We start from the raw sequence: 19,754 nt of genomic DNA, 5'->3' as shown, positions 1-19,754 counted from the left end.
GAACAAATTCTTAGAATTAACCCAGGGGATCAGAACTATTAAATTATATCACCAAGTGTTCGCTCTTCTCCTTAAATACTCGCCACCGCTGGATGAAGAACAGCTGATGGTGGGCCAAGTTCATTTGGGGATCGAACAAACCTTTTGAATATCCTGGTGAAGAATGCCAAGCCAGTTTCCATAGCTGAAGCAGTGTAGATGGCAAAGGATTTCACCAAGGCCTTTGATGTCAAAGTCCCGCGGAAGCTAGCACCATCACCTTTTAATTCTAGAAGGTGATTCCAACCTTTTGCCGCCTAAAAGCTTTCAGGGTCAAGCCCAGGATATGGGAAGTTCCAGAATGGAAGAAATGTCCTTTTCTCGAAACTCAATCCCCCTGGAATTCAAATTCAAAAGTTCCACCCTTGAACAAGGGAGTGAAATGCTATAACTCTCAAGGATTTAGACATCACAGTATGGATTGCCCAACTCCTTTTGGATCAAGGTTTTTGGGGCAGGGAAATTAGGGATCAGGGAAATTAGGGATCAGGATTCCAGACTCCATCTCCTTCCTTCTAGAGTAATCAGATTTTCTTTCCGCCAAAATCAAGGAAATTCGAGAAGTAGACCCTCTAACCAACCTGTAGTCTCAATCTAAAGTAATGCAAGACCTGCGTCTCAAAATAGGGGAAGTCAAAGGAGATGTTCCCAAATCGACCGTCCACTTCCAAGGCAGTAACGCTAGAAGTGATGGAAGAAGAAGAAGAAGATGAAAGAGATCATACTTCACCTACGAGATGAGGACATCTCGCGTTTTCTAAGTGGGGTAAGATGTAAGATTCCTCCCCAGCCCCTCAAGATGTCCAGTTTCTTCCCCTGTAATCAATCCCTTTTTCAGAATAAATAAAGATCTTATTTCTAGCTGTTTTAGCCTAGAGAGAGAAAATGTTCTAGAGAGATAACTCGATTTTTAGATATCTTTGGATGGAAAAATGTCCTTTCTTATTAAAATAAGTTCCCCCAAAAAAGAAGTTTAAAAAGAATTTCCTAAGATGCATTAGAAATAAATTATAATCTGCTCAAAAGACCTTAGCCTAAGGGTCCAGATTTTTTGAAAATTTTGGATTAAGGTTCTGAGAGACCAATAAGATTAATCCAAGTGTAGGGAGGAGATAAATTGAAGAAATAAAGAAAAACCCCCCAAAAATGAGTAAATACTCACATAAGATATAGAGTGGACTAAGGACCTGGACTAAGGACCAAAGGAAACATTAAAAAAATGAAATTTTGACACCTCAAAATGGGGATTCCCCCTCATGAAGGAGGCACCTTTTTTCTCATCATTGCTTCCCATTTTAAATCAATAAAATGAGATATTTCATCTCTCCTCTCTCCTCTCTCCTTTTTCAAGTAGTTCCAAAAAGTAAGCTAAACTGACCTAAAAATGGTTAAAAATTGACCAAACTGATCTGGAAAATTCTAGAATCAGTTTACTTGGTTAGAGGCTCATTTTTTCCTAAAAATAGTAGCCTTCCCCTTTGTAAAAGGTTAATAGTGTTTATGCATTGTTACTCTACTCCTTCTTCCCCTTTGTAAAAGGTTAATAGTGTTTATGCACTGTTACTCTACTCCTTCTTCCTAGAGCCAAATACATTGAATTCACTTAATTCAATAATTTTTGACTAAATCCTCTCCAAAAGAATTGGTGGCCACTCTTGATCCAAACAAGAGTAGAACCCTCAATCCCTTAAGCCAAAGGAAAGCTCACAAAACTCCATGTAAGCTAAAAACTCTACTTTTTTAATTTCTAATCTATGGTTTTCTAATTTCTTTGCTTTTTTAGTGAATCTTAATTATATGCCTTGATGAAAAGGCCACCCCCTTCTCTTTCTTTAAGAATTCAGCCTTTCTTTATCTTAATTTGTGTAACAAATAAATTGATTTAAGCTTTTCTTATTGTTGACTCTTTAGAAAGTGAATCTTGATGATATGCCTTGATGAAAAGGCCACCCTAACAAATAAATTGATTTAAACTTTTCTTATTGTTTACTCTTTAGAAAGTGAAAATTGAATAGATTAGAGTACTTTACTTCAAATTGATATTAATTGGGATTAACTGAATAGATTAGAGTACTTTACTTCAAATTGAAATTAATTAGGATTACTTCAAATTGATATTAATTGGGATTAATTTTAAATTGAATAGATTAGAGTACTTTACTTCAAATTGGGATTAATTTTAAAGTGATATTAGAATGTAAAAATTGAGAAATGGTCAGCCATACAAAGGAGGTTATGGCAAAATTTTCTTAAATTTTGTGGCAATAAATTTTATCTTTATGTTATTCTAAAAGCGTAATCCCTATCGTTTGTGCATTCTAAAAGATATATTTTTATTTACTCCATGTACATATTGACCTATGAATATGCATGGATATCATTGATATTAATTATTGAAATTAATTTCTATGAATAGAAAGATGCATATTAGAAATCTTTTATTATAAAGAAGTTGTTTTCATTGAATTTAAATTCTATGCATAGAAAGATGCATATTGGAAAATTTTTTATTATAAAAGTGTTGTTTTCATTGAATTTAATTTCTACGCATAGAAAGATGCATAATGGAAATTTTTACTATAAAAGTGTTGTTTTCATTGAATTTAATTTCTATGCATAGAATGATGCATAATGAAAATTTTTATTATAAAAGTGTTGTTTTCAGTAAATTTAATTTCTATTCATAGAAAGATGCATAATGGAAATTTTTATTATAAAAGTGTTGTTTTCATTGAATTTAATTTCTATGCATAGAAAGATACATAATGAAATTTTTTATTATAAAAGTGTTGTTTTCATTGAAATTAATTTCTATGCATAGAAAGATGCATAATGAAAATTTTTATTAAAAAATATTATTTTTATTAAAATTGATTTTATGCATAGAAAGATGCCTAAAGGATTTATTTTTATTTCAAGAGTGTTATTTTCATTAAAATTGATTTTATGCAAAGAAAGATGCATAAAGGATTTATTTTTCTTTCAGAAGTGTTATTTTCATTAAAACTCATTTTCTACATAGAAAGATGCATAAAGGATTTATTTTTCTTTCAAAAGTGTTATTTCCATTAAAATTGATTTTATGCATAGAAAGATGCATAAAGGATTTATTTTTCTTTCAAAAGTGTTTTTTTCATTAAAATTGATTTTATGCATAGAAGGATGCATAAAGGATTTATTTTTCTTTCAAAAGATTTTCATTAAAATTGATTTGAGGCATAGAAAGATGCTTAAAGGATTTATTTTTCTTTCAAAAGTGTTATTTTTATTAAAATATAATTTATGCATAGAAAGATGCATAAAGGATTTATTTTTCTTTCAAAAGTGTTATTTTCATTAAAATTGATTTTATGCATTGAAAGATGCATAAAGGATTTATTTTTATTTCAAAAGTGTAATTTTCATTAAAATTGATTTTTTGCCTAGAAAGATGCATAAAGGATTTATTTTTCTTTCAAAAGTGTTATTTTCATTAAAATTGATTTTATGCATAGAAAGATGCATAAAGGATTTATTTTTCTTTCAAAAGTGTTATTTTCATTAAAATTGATTTTATGCATAGAAAGATGCATAAAGGATTTATTTTTCTTTCAAAAGTGTTATTTTCATTAAAATTGATTTTTTGCCTAGAAAGATGCATAAAGGATTTATTTTTCTTTCAAAATTGTTATTTTCATTAAAATTGATTTTTTGCATAGAAAGATGCATAAAGGATTTATTTTTATTTCAAAAGTTTTATTTTCATTAAAATTGATTTTTTGCCTAGAAAGATGCATAAAGGATTTAATTTTATTTCAAAAGTGTTATTTTTCTTAAAATTGAATTTATGCATAAATAGATGCATAAAAGGATTTTTATATAAGTGTTATTCCCACTGAAGTTGATTTTATGCATAAATAGATGCGTAAAGAATCTTTATATAAAAAATTAGAAATCTCTTAGATTCTATGTTTAAATTCCATGAATAGATGTGATGTGAATCAGATAGATGTGAATGGATGGATGGATGTGATGTGAATAGAGGTGATGAGATGTGATTTGAATAGATGTGAATCAGATAGATGTGAGATGTGAGGTGAATAGATGTAACGAGATGTGATGAGAATCAGATAAGTGTGAATGAATGGATGGGTGGTTGTGATGTGAATAGAGGTGATGAGATGTGAGGTGAGTAGATGTGATAAGATGTGATGTGAATCCGATAGATGTGAATGAATGGATGAGATGTGATGTCATGTGAAGGATTTAAATGAATGTTATGGGATATGAGTAGATGATATGTGATGAAAATGGATGTAAATGTATAAGTGAAGAATGGATGTGAATGTATATGTGAAAGAATTGATGTGAATAAGTATGTGAAAGAATGGATATAGATGTGTATGTGAAAGAATGCGATGTGATGGAAAGAGATGTGATGTGTCATAAATATATGTGGATGTAAATGTGATGGATATGAATGAATGTGAATGTGATGGATATGAATGAATGTGAATATGATGGATATGAATAAATGTGATGTGATGGGATGTGAATCAGGATAGATGTGAATGAATAAATGTGATGTGATGGGATGTGAATCAGGATAGATGTGAATGAATGAGATGTCAGGTAAAATAAATGAGATGTAATGTGGTTTGAATGGATGCGATGTGATGAAATGGAAAATGATGTGATGAGAATGGGAATACATAAATAAATGAGAATTGATGTGGAACAATGTGGAAAGACGAGAGTTCGTTATAGAAACTGTATTTATGACCTGTTTTTAAATGGTTGTTTTATGTCAAGAATGCTGGGGGAGAATTTTGACCGTCTTGTGAATGAGATTGTGGAGACCTAGTCTGATAAAGTTGCAACAGCTGACGGAGAGTCAATGGAGGACGTCTCGCATAGCAAGGTCGGTCGCCGAGGTCTTGATCAGCCTCGATGGTGAGCTTCCAGTACGGTGGATGAGGGACCAAGGAAGCGGCTTATGAGTGAAGCGCTAGGTCACCTACGAAGGATCGTAGAGGGTGCAGACTATACGGTGCTCGGGCTCTGGGTCGCCGAGACGATACCCACGCGTGCGTCGAGGAAGATACTAGAACAAGGAGTAAGAGTTGTTTTCTGAATTCAGGCATGGATCTGGTTGATTGACCTTGCTAGTCCTCAAAAACGGATGAGTCCATGGATCTTTTATATGGATCCGTTGGTTGACATTGCTGATCTTCAACGAAGATTCCATTTTGATATGTGAATATATTGCCGGTTACTATGAGCTACGAAAAGGCCCCCTGAGGGGATAGGTGGTGAGCATTCTGGTTGCCAATGATGCCATAGGTACACCGATGAAGGAATGATTGGAATTAAGGATTCAACCAGATAATTTGAGGATTATGATTAGTGACTATGATTTCTTTAAATGATTGTTTTAAAGACAGCTGATTGTGTGAAAAAGGCAATTTCATATTGGGTGTGTAAGTGGTGTGACTAATTTTAAGTTTGCATGAATACCTGGCTAGGGGACCTGGGAACTCTTTTCCCTGGTACCCGGGACAAAAAATAACCAAATTCTAAATTGGATCCTATCACTATAGTGGTTGGCAGTTGGCTAACCCATGGGGTTAGGTTGGATTGATGGATCCCTAAATTGAGACTCAATTCTGTTATGGTACGATAGATGAAGTAAATCTCGGACAAAAATTGTTCTATGGAAAAGAATCAACAGTTGTGCCTCTCAATGAGGAAAAAAGTGTTGGTCTCTATGATCCAAGTGCAATCTTTTCCCTGATCTGACTATGGGACTAACGGGTTAGGTTAGATCAGTTCAGTTAGTTAATTCCTTTGATTATGTAAGAGAACAATTATCCTGGAGGAATCACCCGTGCTTTCTAGATAAGAGAAGTTTTTCTGGGTTCAAAACTGATGGATTAGTCTCTTGTCCGGATATCTGTGGGCAAGGCCCCGAGTGAGGGACCCTGCCCCGTGCAAGAAGTGCTACTTCCACTGCTAGCACCCGTAAATTTGTTGTGCGGTGGGGACAGGGATCTCACACATAAGGTAAGCCCTCTTTCTTTAAATTTTTTTATGCTTCTTATCTTTGTATTTTTGCATCCTTAGGTGCCGAGAATTAGGGTTAAGTCAATAGGCAATAGGCTTTATGCATAGCCTTATGCATAGGCCCTATGCAATAGGTTTATGAATAGCCTTATATGCATAGGGCTTATGCAATAGGGCTTTATGAATAGCCTTATGCATAGGCAATGCAATAGGGCTTATGCATAGGCTATGCAATAGGGCTTATACATGGGCTATGAATAGGCCTATTGCAATAGGGCTTTATGCATAGCCTTAACAATAGGGCTTATGCATAGTCTTATGTAATAGGCCTATTGCAATAGGACTTTATGCATAGCCTTAACAATAGGCTATGCATAGGCCTATTGCAATAGGGATTTATGCATAGCCTTAACAATAGGGCTTATTCAAAATAGGGTTAACAATAGAGCTTATGCATAGCCTTAACAACAGGCTTATGCATAGCCTATACATCGGCTTATGCAATAGTGCTTATCCAAGGCCTATGCATAGTGCTTATGCATAGTACTTATGTGTAGTGATTATGAACTAATGAACTAATGAACTAATGTTTTGATTTATTATGATAATTTTTTGTAAGTCTATTCAAGCGAACAACCACTAAGGGTTCCGGCCACGTAACAATTCATACGGATTCGGCTAGTAGAGGTAAGCCCTCTTTGTTTATGCTTCTTGTCTTTGTGTTTTTGCACCCTTGGCTGCTGGGGATTAGGTTTAGGTAAAGAGCCTATGGTCCCTATGCATACGCTACTCCTAGCCTATGCATAGGTTATGCATAGCATAAGCAAAGGCTATGCATAGTGCATGCATAGGGTATGCATACCCTATGCATATCCTTATGCATAGGCTATGCACAGCGTATTTATAGCTTATGTATCTATGCATATCCTATGCATAGCCTATGCATAGCGTATGCATATCCTTATGCATAGCGTATGCATACCCTTATGCATAGGCTATGCATAGCCTATGTATACGCTATGCATAAGGGTATGCATACGCTATGCATAAGGGTATGCACATGCTATGCACAAGCTATGCATAGGCTATGCATAGCGTTTGCATAGGGTATGCATATGCCATGCATAGGGTATACATACCCTTATGCATAGCCTATGCACAGGTTATACATAGGTTATGCATAGAGTATTCATAGGCTATGCATAGCGCATGCATAGGCTATGCATAGCGTATTCATAGGCTATGCATAGCGCATGCATAGGGTATGCATAGGGTATGCATAGGCTATGCATAGGCTATGCATAGGCTAAGAATAGCCTATGCATAGCCTATGCGTTTGATCCATCCAATTTGTCCTCCTAGGTGACCACACCAAATACATCTGTAGCATTTAAGCCATGTCAACAAAATACACCTGCACGCAAACCAAGCATCAATGTGCACTGCCAGGCATCCAAATGTCCCATGCAAATTTTTGCATGCAACCTAAAGCAAGTAATAACCTGCACCAAATTGTCCAATTACACAATGTGTATAAATATTTGACAAATCACCGTTGTAATCCCCAATTACATGCTCCAATCTGAAAAGCCCCAATTTTTATGCACTGCAATTGCTTCAATGTGCAGTCAATACAACGTGGATGTGGATGGTGCCCTTGTGATGGATGCATGAGGAAAGCAAGTCATGAACCGTATGCATGTACATGCAAACCTGGAGTTCGTGAACTCCTTCAAAAAGTGGAAAGCACAAGATGAATTTTCTAAGAAATACGTTATCAATGTGCTTAAGTCGGAGTTTCCTGTACCACATGTAGATCTTTGCTTCTCCGAGGAGTGGATGAAGAGGCGGATCAAGCTTTTACTCACTAATAGGAGAGAAAATATCAAGAGAGCAGCAGCAAAGAATAACTTGGAGAAGCCTAGTGTTTTCACGGTCGAGGTGTGGAGGCATGCACACAGCTTCGTGAGAAAGCACCCAAGTCCTTTTCAAAAACAAGCGGCGGTGAGTGCTTCTTGATTACGGAAGTAAGGGGCTTCACACTTCGGCTCTGGTGGGAAATCCTCCTTTCTTGCTTGTTTCGTTAAGTAATCATTTCTTCTCTTCTTTCATTTTATTTTGTACTATATTTTTTTGTTTAATAATTGTATATTTTATTAATTATTTTTTGTAGAGGGAGGTTGTTGGGCATGACCCAACAAAGGAGGAGTATGACTATGGGTATAGAGCCCCCCATTCGCAATTGTGGGTGTGGATGTGTACGTGAGGTGTGTACGTGAGGCGTACACTTGGATGAGTCCGTTTTGGGTACTCAAGCAGATGAGGTAAGTGAGCCTAAACCATTCTCTTTTGTACGTCTAATTGTATTTTAATGATCTTGCTTACCTTGCGCTTTGATGGCATGTATGTAGGATGAAGGGGAAGATGAAGAAGAGAATCCTGATTATCAGCGTAAGCAAGTGAAGAGGACGAGGAAGATGATGATGATGATCACTAGGAATCCGATGAGGATTCTAGTTAGATACCTCTTCATTGTAAAAACTTTATGTATATGGGGCCAAAGGCCCAACACTTTCTTAAATATAATAATTTTTTGGGCTCACCATTCTCCACAATGTATATGTTTCTTATATTTGTGTTTGTGTTATAAATATGAAATTGTGACTCTGTTTTAATTAAAAAAAAGAGTTGGCAAGGACTGGGGAGTCTTGTGCAGGCACCCCAGTCTGCCCTAGCTCTTTTTTTGCTGTGCAGAGCTTTCCCTGCTCAAGAAAAATAGCAACAAAATATCGCTGTTTTGCGAGTAGCGACATTTTTGCTCTGCTAATAAGCAGCAAATCCGTTTGCAGAGCGAAAATAGCAGTGTTTCTAGTAGCAAAAATGGTCTGACATCTACCTACCCTTCTAGTTATAAAAACGGTTCGATTTTTGCTGCTAGACCCTCATTTTGTTCTAGTGATTGTAGCAAAGGTTTTCTGGGTGGGAAATTGTTACTTTCTTGGTGATAGTTGTAGAGGAGGTCCTTGTTGGGCACCTCTTCCTTGCTTATCTCAAGGGTTGAATTTCATTTGGCAAAACTGGCTCATTTTGAAAGGGAAATTGATAATCTTTCATTTTGTCTTGTTTCCCTAATCTTCTATTTTGGGAAGTTGATGGGGGAGGAGTCAAAGGGTGACTCGGTCCACCAGTCTCACATGCTCTTCCACGTTTCACCCTCAGAATAAGTTCATTTCGTCTTGTTTCCCTAGTGTGTAATCTTCTATTTTGGGATGTTGATGGGGGAGGAGTCAAAGGGTGACTCTGTCCACCAGTCTCACATGCTCTTCCACGTTTCACCCTCAGAATAAGTTCAAAACTTCTTCATTTGGTTGGAAATATGTGCATGCTTATAATCCCTTATTTTTCTATGTGGTGGCATATGATAAAGTTTTATTTTGGATTTTTTTTCATGTCCCTCCATGTAGAACTTGCATCCGAGTCTCTTTGTCTCCATTAGAAAAACTTATTTTTTGCTACAATTATCAATATCTTCACATGTAAATTTTTTGATGTTTCTTGTGTAAAGTGGATGTTCTCAGGAGTTGAATTGAGTTCCTTTCGTGATATTGATTTGATTTTCCTATCCGCATTTGAGATCTCCACCTTTTCTTGTCCTTTAATTTTGGTTTTTCGAGGTTTTAGATCCTTTTCCGTAGTTGAGCTTCTGGTTGGTTTGAGGCTTATTTATGCCCGTTTAGTTTCCATTTCAATTTTTGGGATTCATTCTCCAATTTTTTATCCTCACCATTGGTCCAATGTGTCACAATAGTTTCTTTAACCAATTTTGGAGTTTCAACATTAGCAGGTTTTGTTTTGGTTGGCACCTTAGCTTGTAACCATTATGTTAACACATTTAATGGTATGGTGGTTTAATCGCCCATATGCACACCAAAAACATTGAGTGATGTTGATTCTATTGTGTTTTGCATTAATATGTTTATTTTAAGACAATCTTTAAACAAGTGATGTAACACATATTGCTCACATGTAGGGGTTTCAAAGTGTTGTAAGTTTGCTCAAGATGGGGTATTCCAGTTAGGGCAATATACTATCTTGTGTGGTCCACAATAGTAAAAGAAGTAGAGTGGTGGTCTTGTTCTCATCTTTACAATTTCAACCCCTTTCTTGGTCTCATTCTGGGCTAAGGACACCATACTTTCTAATCTGAGTTCTTGGAATTTTAGGGTTTGAGGGTTATATGTCTCACTTTGATTTATTTATGTCATATTTATTTGTGTCATATTTGGTTGACTTGAATGTGTGGCACTATTCCACCAATGTTGGTGCACAACTTATGATTGTGATTAATTTAGTTTGGTTAAACAAACTTTAGGACAAAGTTTGGGTTCCTGGCTTTGTTTCCAATGATTACAGTATAAAAGAACTGGCTTTATTCCCCCACGTGGAAGAGGTTTTAGACTTTGTTGATGTTTAGCTCCTTTTTCATCTTGGATTCTCTTCCCATCAAAGCAGTGTAAAGTTGTTGAGCATTGAGATCCAAAATAAATTGTTTTTAACCCTTTGTTTGATTGAGGGATTTCCCACTTCCAGGTTATCATCCGACATGTTGTTATCCCATTAAATAGCCTCTTTGCAACATTGTTCAAAGGTCTCAAGATTTGATACAAGGATCAAATCGTGCAAGCCATTTTTCCTTAGCCCCATCATAAAACATCATTTCAATTCAGCATCATTTAATTTTTCCCATGGTTTACACTATGAATTTAGAGTTTTTATCTGAAGGATAAACTCTCATATGGTTTCATCAATTTTCCACTCAATTGAGTAAAGTACACGTGATGCACACTACCATCAGTGGTGGGATGATGCGTGGATCAAATGGTGGAATGGGTCTCCTGGGAGCTGGCTCATAATGTGTAGATGAAGAGCCCCCCCGTTGGGCAAATGCATGGGGAGACCTAGTGTTGCTTTTTCCAAAGAATAATCAGCCTGCTTCCCCCCACTAGCACATTTACTACCCCCTTAGACTCCCTACTACTTCGTTGTGGGGTGGTGAACACGAACGTGAGGGAGCGACGAGGGTGGGTCTAGTAGAGGAAGGTGGTGTAGGCTCATCACAACCATATCATGATGGGCCTGCACCACTTGGCCCCACGCCACTCGGACCCACACCTATCAAAGGCATGGGCTACCCCCAACTGAGAGCAAGTAGGGTAAGTGGGGTAGTCTACCCCCACGGCATCGACTCACCCGATTGTAAGCTTGCATGCATATAAGATTACAACATAAGACTTATAGAATGTATAAAAGATTAACTTTGTGTATGTGAAAAGGTTTGATGGAATCATACTTGTGTCTGAGTAAACTGAGACCAAGCTTGCTGCCCATATTGTTCATTTATAATAGAAAGTAGATTTACCACATCAGGGTCTTGTGAGATGGGTCGATCGACATTGTTACTATATACATGCATGAGTCAACAAACACGATTGCTCTAACAAAATCCATACTTAAAGCTTAGACAAAGAATACAACATGTGATAGTAGAACATTGTTAAGATCTCCTACAATACTACCTAGACAAGAAGAGTGGACAGTGTCCCTTTCAGATGATAGCTTCTGAGGACTTTCCACATGCTCCCCACTATTAAAGCCAAAGGAAACTCCTATTTTACAAGAGAAGGATAGTGAGAAGATCAAGGGCTCCCCCTCCACTATAACCACCTACTCGTGAATAACCACTCCTAATTCAACATAAGAAGTATTCTAAATGGCTCCCCCTCCACTATAACCACCTACTTGTGGATAACCACTCCTAATTTGACATAAGAAGTATTCTAAATGGCATATAACAATGCCCCATATTTCTATGCACAATTCCATTTCCTAAACCCGGCACCCAAGGGTGCAATAAACATGAGGTTGAATGAATAAGGCTGCTTGCCTCGATAATGTCAAGCCAACTAAGAGAAAACAACAATACAAGCTTAGACAAAAAACACAACATGAGATATTAGGAATTGTTAAGATCTCCTATAATACTGCTTAGACAAGCAGGGTGGACAGTGCCCCTTTCGGATGATAGCTTCTAAGGACTTTTCACATGCTCCCCACTATTAAAGCCAAAGGCAACTCCTCTTTTACAAGAGAAGGATAGTGGGAAGATCGAGGCCCCCTCCCCCACTATAATCACCTACTCATAGATAACCACTCCTAACTTAACATAAGCATCATTCTACATGGCATATAACAATGCCCCATATCTCTACAAATAAGGGTATGCATACCCTATGCATAGCCTATACATACCCTAAGCATACCCTTATGCATAGCCTATGCATAATAGTGTATGCATAGGCTATGCATAGGCTATTCTTAGCCTATACATAGCCTTGCCTTGAGAACCCATAGATGAAAATTTCCTTTAAAGTTCTAAAGTTCACTTTGATTTTGGGACATAGTGTACTAATCCAGCAACAACTGGCCTTTCCCATTAAGCATAATGTGAAATATTGAACCTTAGGCAGGCAATAAATAGCTTCGAAAGCATCACAACACTGTTCATGAACTCATATGGGTCTGTGGAACCATCACATTTATTCATATATTTGGATATTTCCAAGGAAATAGGTTTAAGGGAGTCCCTTGAGCTATGCGTAGCTCCTTCTTTGCTTATGACATCTTGTGCGTGACCCCCTTCCTAAACTGTTGTGTAAAGTTTTGGTCCAATGTGGGTATGGAGTCCCTAAGGAGTGTGAGGCCTTAATATGTGGCATGGGTCTTAATGGCTTCTTATGGCTAGCTTCAAGGTGTAAAATGAAACATCTGCATGTCTCGGGGTAAGCTTTTAACTCCTAGAACAGCCATTGTTTCCTCTTTTGACCTTGTTCTTGTTGCAAGTCTCTTGGCTAAGGATCTCCCTTTTGTCTCAGGTTTGTAGCATCTAGGAACCTTAGTCTGAAAGTCTCGCATGCCTTTAAGATACCTCATATTTCATAGAAAATGCAATTACAGGATTTCTAGGTGTAGCACTTGTTGATGCAGTTAGTTTGGACCCCTACATGACAAAGATTAGACTTATAGGTGCAAAACAAGGACTTTGGAAGCTTTCAGATAGATTGGGACTCTTGAGCCGAAGTGCAAGCTTGTAGCTTCTCAAAAGCTTCTCCCCATTCCCTTTTACTATTTTAGGCTCCATTTACCTTCTTTTGATCTTATTCTTGCAACATGATTTTGTGGTTTTTGTTTTCACAATTGTGATTCTGCAGGTTTACTTGTACACTGTGATTTTAGTCGTTCACTTCTATTGATTTTTACCATGATTACAGAATCAGGCCACTCGTACACCATGATTTGTTTGTACCCAATGACTTAAGGATTACTCCACTCATATACCGTGATTTGTTTGTACATTTTTGATTGCAAAGTAATATCACTCGTATGCCATGATTTGGTCGTGCGGTGTTGTGATGAATGCTGAATCATACTGCTCAAGATAAGATAAGGTTTATTATTTTCGGCCTTGCATTCCCAAAAATTATTTTTTATGAGAATTAATGCTAACATTATATTTTTTGTTGATTAAGCTATCTAGAATGAATGCTAACATGCTAATGTAATAAAATACAAAAAAACCTAGATAACATGAAAACATTAAGCAGCTAAGCTCTATGTTAACACATAAAAGAGAGCAAAAAGAAAGAAAAAATCACATATTTTTCACATAAATCTCCATCAAATCCCACTCTCGATCGTGGATCTCCACTATTAAAGAGTGTGAGAAATGGGTAAACCATAGATTAGAGAAAAATATATGATAAAGCTAAGGGATTTCTCCTCAGCACTGGCACCGAAAATGTTAGGGCTAAGAGATAGCATCAAGGAAACCACCCACCTCTACTCAACTCAACATGTCTTGGCAATCTTTTTGATGGTCGAGCTCATAACCCTTGATGTCTCCAAGCTCAACATCGGCACTTGGAGGTTCACCTAAAAATATGTAAGTATAGCACATGAGTTCAAATGGAGGGATTTTTTAATTCAAAATTTAAGGTAAATTTATAAAAATACATTTACAAAAGGGGTTTTTTAATTGATTTAAAAAAATTTGTAAGTTCATAAAAAAGGGGTCATTTTATTCATGAAAACTTCACAGGTAAGGGGTTTTTTAAATACCCTCCTTGAACGCACATGATATATAGGGTTTCTTCGTAGTGCACCCTCCTTGAACGCACATGATACATAGGGTTTCTTAGTAGTGCACGCCCCAAGCGTTGGCATGGGTAGCTTACCATTTGCCTTTTCCCACAAGAGCATTGTCACACCGTTGCAATGCACTACGAGCACTACTCCCTTCTCTTACCTCAAACCACTCACACACGCTCACTAGCATCCATTGGAGAGAAGATTAGAGAGAGGTTTAGCAAGAGGGAAAGACCATGATTGCACAATGGGAGAGTGTCCTTCCATTATGAGAGGAATTTCCTTGCATATAGAGATGGATCAACACCCCATCATGCTGAGCATAGTAATGATGTCAATAAGGGTAGGAGACAACCTACTACTAGTATGTTTAGGTGTTTATAGGGTTTAGGTGAGGAGAATATTAAGATCTTTCAAAAAGAAATATTGGACTCCAAGATTTTTCTAGTGCACATCAAAAATGGAGGATAAGGTGTTGTAGGAAGAGCTTGTGAAAGAGTTCAAGGAAAAGTTAAGTGACAAGGTTGACAGGTCATGGGAACAATGTGTGACTTATTACAACATCTAACTTGATAAAATATATTTGGATCAAGTCAAATATGGCTGAAAAAGAAGCTTTCTCATAGGGATCATAAAGATGAATTGCATTCGTCACCACAAGCATACATTCAATGGATTTTAAACCAAAAGGAGGGACCTAGTTTGCATTCTTACAAGTATCCTTAGAGTGTATACAAAGTTGGACCACACATGAAAGAGATAGAGTTCATGTGCAACACATTCAACGAGCCAATTACCATTGCCATAGTGGTGATTGATATAGTTCGTGGGGCTCATAGCATGACACGGCGCTCAAATAGGCTTTAGATGATGTTGCATGGATTGTATAAAGTAGATGCTAAACCTGCAGAATTCATCCTCATTGCGTTTGTAACACTCGAGCAACTTATAGCATTGGAGAGTGCATTAGAGAAGGTAATCGAGAAATACATGCTGGCAATTGGTAGCATGGATATCAACCCTCCTAATACATAGCATGTGGATGGATCAATCAATATGTTTTTGACACATGTATTAGTGAGCAAGGAGAAGAAATTCATGGATAATCATTGTTACCAAGATTTGGAGCATAGACCATGTATTATGGATACTGCTAGTAATAGTGATAGTGATAGTGTGGTGACATATGCACATGAAGAAAAAGCCACTATATGCAGACTATTACTAAAGATGGAAGATGTTATTTCTATAACTATACGATCTTTTCATAGAGGGGATGAGTATATTTTTGATGCATTCGCATTGGGAGGTGCATGTAGAATGTCTTTTCCAAACAAAGAGAAGACAGTGGCAATAGTTCGGAGTTTACATAAGATCGAATCAATGTGGTCAAGATTTGTCGGGGAAAATCTTGAAATCATTTCATGGGGAAGAATCACAAAGCAAGGAGGGGATTCTATGTTTATAAATAAGGAGCTTCTAATAGAAGGCCCCACACTAAAGCATATATACTTACAAAGGAGCGTGAAGGGGAATTGTTAGACTTTATTAATGTGTAACTTCTTACTCATGAGCCAGATAAATCAAGTGTTTAAAAATCACAGTTAGTTCTTATTTTTTATTGGTAGGATAGTTTTTTCCATTGTGATATGTAAGTAAATACTTTATGAATATCATCAGTTAGATTTGTATGTATGTTACTTATGATTTGGATTTAGTAGAAGAACTTCTATTTCATTTTGTCAAACTCAAAGACACTATTGTGAAGCTAACTTAACTACATCATAATTTATTCATAATGATAACTACATCATAATTTGTTCATTGTTATAAAGTGAAACTCAAAGACACTATTGTGAAGCTAACTTAAGTGCATCATAATTTATTCATAATGACAACTACATCATAATTTGTTCATTGTTATAAAGTGAAACATATGCCTTGTTCATTAGATCAACTAGATGATGTGTTTGTGATTTTTTAATTGTTATAAAGTGAAATATATGCCATGTTCATTAGATTAATTAGACCATGTGTTGTGATTTTTTGATTAACACTCCAAACAAAGATTTGGAAAGTTTTTCAAATTTGATCCTCACATGTAGTTGATTGTTTGGGCATGTCAATAAATCCACATAAAGTTTATAGTCATACATAAGATTTGGAGAATTGGTCGAACTTCATAGCTTTAGCACCCATGACATGGATTTGAACGAGTCACCAAATATAGAACTTCACATCATCTACAAGATTTAACCACTAGAATTACCTTAGGGGCTTCACTTAAAAATATATGTCTACTACATGCGATCATTAGGAGGGGTTTTTTAAACCAGGATTCTGAAAACAAATTACGTAAATCTACTTACTTAAGGGGGTTTTAAATGGAATTTTGAAAAAAAAACCCGTAAGTTTATTTTTATTACTTCAAAATTCACAAAGTTGTATTTTTTAATAACTTTTAAACACACGGTATATATAGGTCTTCCTAAAAGTACACCCCTCGAGAGCATTACCCACCCTTAACATAGATTTGGACAAGTAATTGAATCTAGCCAATAACACCCATGCACAAGATGTCTACTATCATTCAATGAGATTTGGACAATTGACCAAATAACACCCATGGCACAAGATGTGGACTATTATCTAGTGAGATTTGGACAAGCTTAGGTTATGAGAAACAATGGATTGTACTTTCTCCAAGATGCATAGAGTTTTTAACCAATCTCTTCACAAAGTTCCCTGTTGGGATATGGTCCATGGTTTTGCACAAAAATGTCATGCATATGGTATAAACTTTAGAATTACATCTGAGGAGACAATTACCATTTTTTATTGTGTGGGGAGGACAGGAGAAGTGTTATGTGTATGATCTTGAGAAGATATTTATGCTAGAGGGTGTAGAGGCCATGTTCAAACCACTCAAAACATTTTGGCACCAATGTAATGCATAGTGCTATGTCAAGGAGAATTGCATTTTTCACACAAATTAAAAATTGATGCATATGACAACACATTGGAAGAATTATATGGATACTTGTGCCGTTTTGAATATGGCTAGTGTAATTTGTACACTAATTTCCTTTGCAAGATATGGGCAGTTACTAGTCAGGCAAGGACATTCCTTGTATGAATCTTTCAACACATGATTATAGAGTGGGAGGAGATGTACAAGGATGAATCCAAGGGATATGAAACCTCACAATGTGATGAAAATGATGTAATCATTTTATGCCAAGGTGTTATTAAACATGCACCATGTGATTCTGAAGTTACATTTTCAAGGAAAATACACTCTCCTCCCCATCGACTCTAAGTACTGCAGAATTAAAAATATTGAAAAAAATGCCAGCACTATCAAAACTAAATGAAATGGTTGTAATGCACTATGTCAAACATCTAGGTTATAAGAAAAGGTTTATCATCACAAGAGCTATAGCTAAGGGTTTCATATCACAACTCCAAGCATACCACAAGTGCAAATCCTAATTAGGTTCTTTTATATTGTTTAGACTAGTGTAAACACTAATGATCATGGAATTTTGTTGTTTTCAGTGTGGTAAGGCTATGTTATAGCATTTTTCTACAAGATGTCCTTCCAAATGCTGTGCATTGGAGATTTGGTTTATCCTTGTGATAACAATTCGTTGTGAGATGGCCAATCCTACCATAATGATTACATTGAGGAGGTTCTCCATTCTTCTTTTGAGTGAGATATGCTTGATCCACCTCATAGGCTTCATGTCATAGGTGCTTCTTTTTATATCCTCCCATAAGAGAGGACTCCACATCTTGAACTTTTAGATGCAAAACATTCAGAGGTGTAGTTACAATATTGTCATATTCTTCAAGCATACTATTTAGTAATAAAGCTATTGTCTCTTCATCATCATTGACAAGTGGAAATAGGATATTATGGGAATACTTAATCAAGTGGAGATTCTTTCCAACATAAAATGCCATATGGGAGAGAAAGAGGAGAACTTAGTGCAAGAGTATCCCTAGTTTGAGAGAGACATGTGGATTCTTTATGTGGGGGGGAATGCAATCAATTCCGTAAAGTTTGAAGCCCAAGGCAGGGTTGCAAATTTCAGGCATGGTTGTAGGGCTGAACTAGGAGCTATCAAGTGTGTAGGTTTTACATGCCCAACTACCTTTGCCACAAGTGTATGGTTAGCCTACCATAAAACTACACTAAACTAAAGTGAATTCTAGGCACTCCTCACGGCTCAGTTTACTCAAGATTTTTGTGGGCCATGCATTAGTTAAATTGTGGGCTAGAGTGAGCCTTCAGATATGCATGTGCCTTTAAGTTTTAGCAAAGTTAACTAATAGGGGAGACCACGCCATCCAGTTTTGGCTAGAGTGAGCCTTTAGATATGCATGTGCCTTTAAGTTTTAGCAAAGTTAACTAATAGGGGAGACCACGCCATCCAATTTTGGCTAGTTCCACACATCCCACAAATGGATTACGACCTACCCAATTCCACCCTTGGTTTTGCCAGCCTTATTTAATAATGGTGCACACACAACACCTACACAGGGTTAATCACTTTATATAACAAGGAAAGCCTTACTATTTTTGGCTCAATACTCACGACAGGGAAAATGGCAAGTACTCAATCTATTTTTGGCCTCCATTTTTCAAAATTCACTCATCTTTAAATTTTTACCTTAATAATATTGGGGGCCACTCATAGCATGTGCACATAGGCCCTCAAGGCCTTATTTAATTTTCTCGAACATGCGGACCCTGATATTTCTTAATTATTCTTAATGTTTTCCAACTAAAAGAAATTATTGTTAAAGCTTTGAGAAGAGTTTGTTTACCTATAAATGCAAAATACGCTTTACACATTTTTTCTCTACAATAATTACATAGCTTCAAAATTTTTACATTAATTAAGTACACAGGGTAAGAGAGATCTTTCAAAGAAAATACGATGCCTTGGATCGAGGAGTGGGAATGGTAGGCTTACCTCCCCCCCCCCCAAAAAAAAAGCTTCCGCTTTTTGTTAAATACCTTTTAGCCTCGAGCTGCGAATTTGTCAACGGACGAGTCTTCGCCGTTTGCTAACGTCAAGGCTTGCTTGGATGTGGACGGCATCTATACAGGATTAAGGAGAACCCCACCTCCCTCCACGTGGGCAAAGGAGGTGGGACTATTTCAAAATAACCACTCCTCCTGCAAGCTTGAGGAGGAGCCAAATCTCACATCTTCCAATGTAATTTTGAATTTGAATCTAAGAAGATCTCATCTCACATCTTTCAATGAAATCTTTGTATACATGCTTACATACCTATAGATACACACACTTATATATATTATGTATGTATGTGTATCTATAGGTATGTAACCATGTATATATAAATAGTGTTCATGTGCATGTACATGTGTGTGTGTGTGTGTGTGAGAGAGAGAGAGAGAGAGAGAGAGAGAGATTACATGTAAGATGCATTTATTTGAG

This window comes from Cibotium barometz, chromosome 8, assembly GCF_041138505.1.
Source record: "Cibotium barometz isolate CiBa-2024 chromosome 8, ASM4113850v1, whole genome shotgun sequence".
Classification (NCBI taxonomy): Eukaryota; Viridiplantae; Streptophyta; class Polypodiopsida; order Cyatheales; family Cibotiaceae; genus Cibotium; species Cibotium barometz.
Note: the sequence above shows the minus strand (reverse complement) of the source record.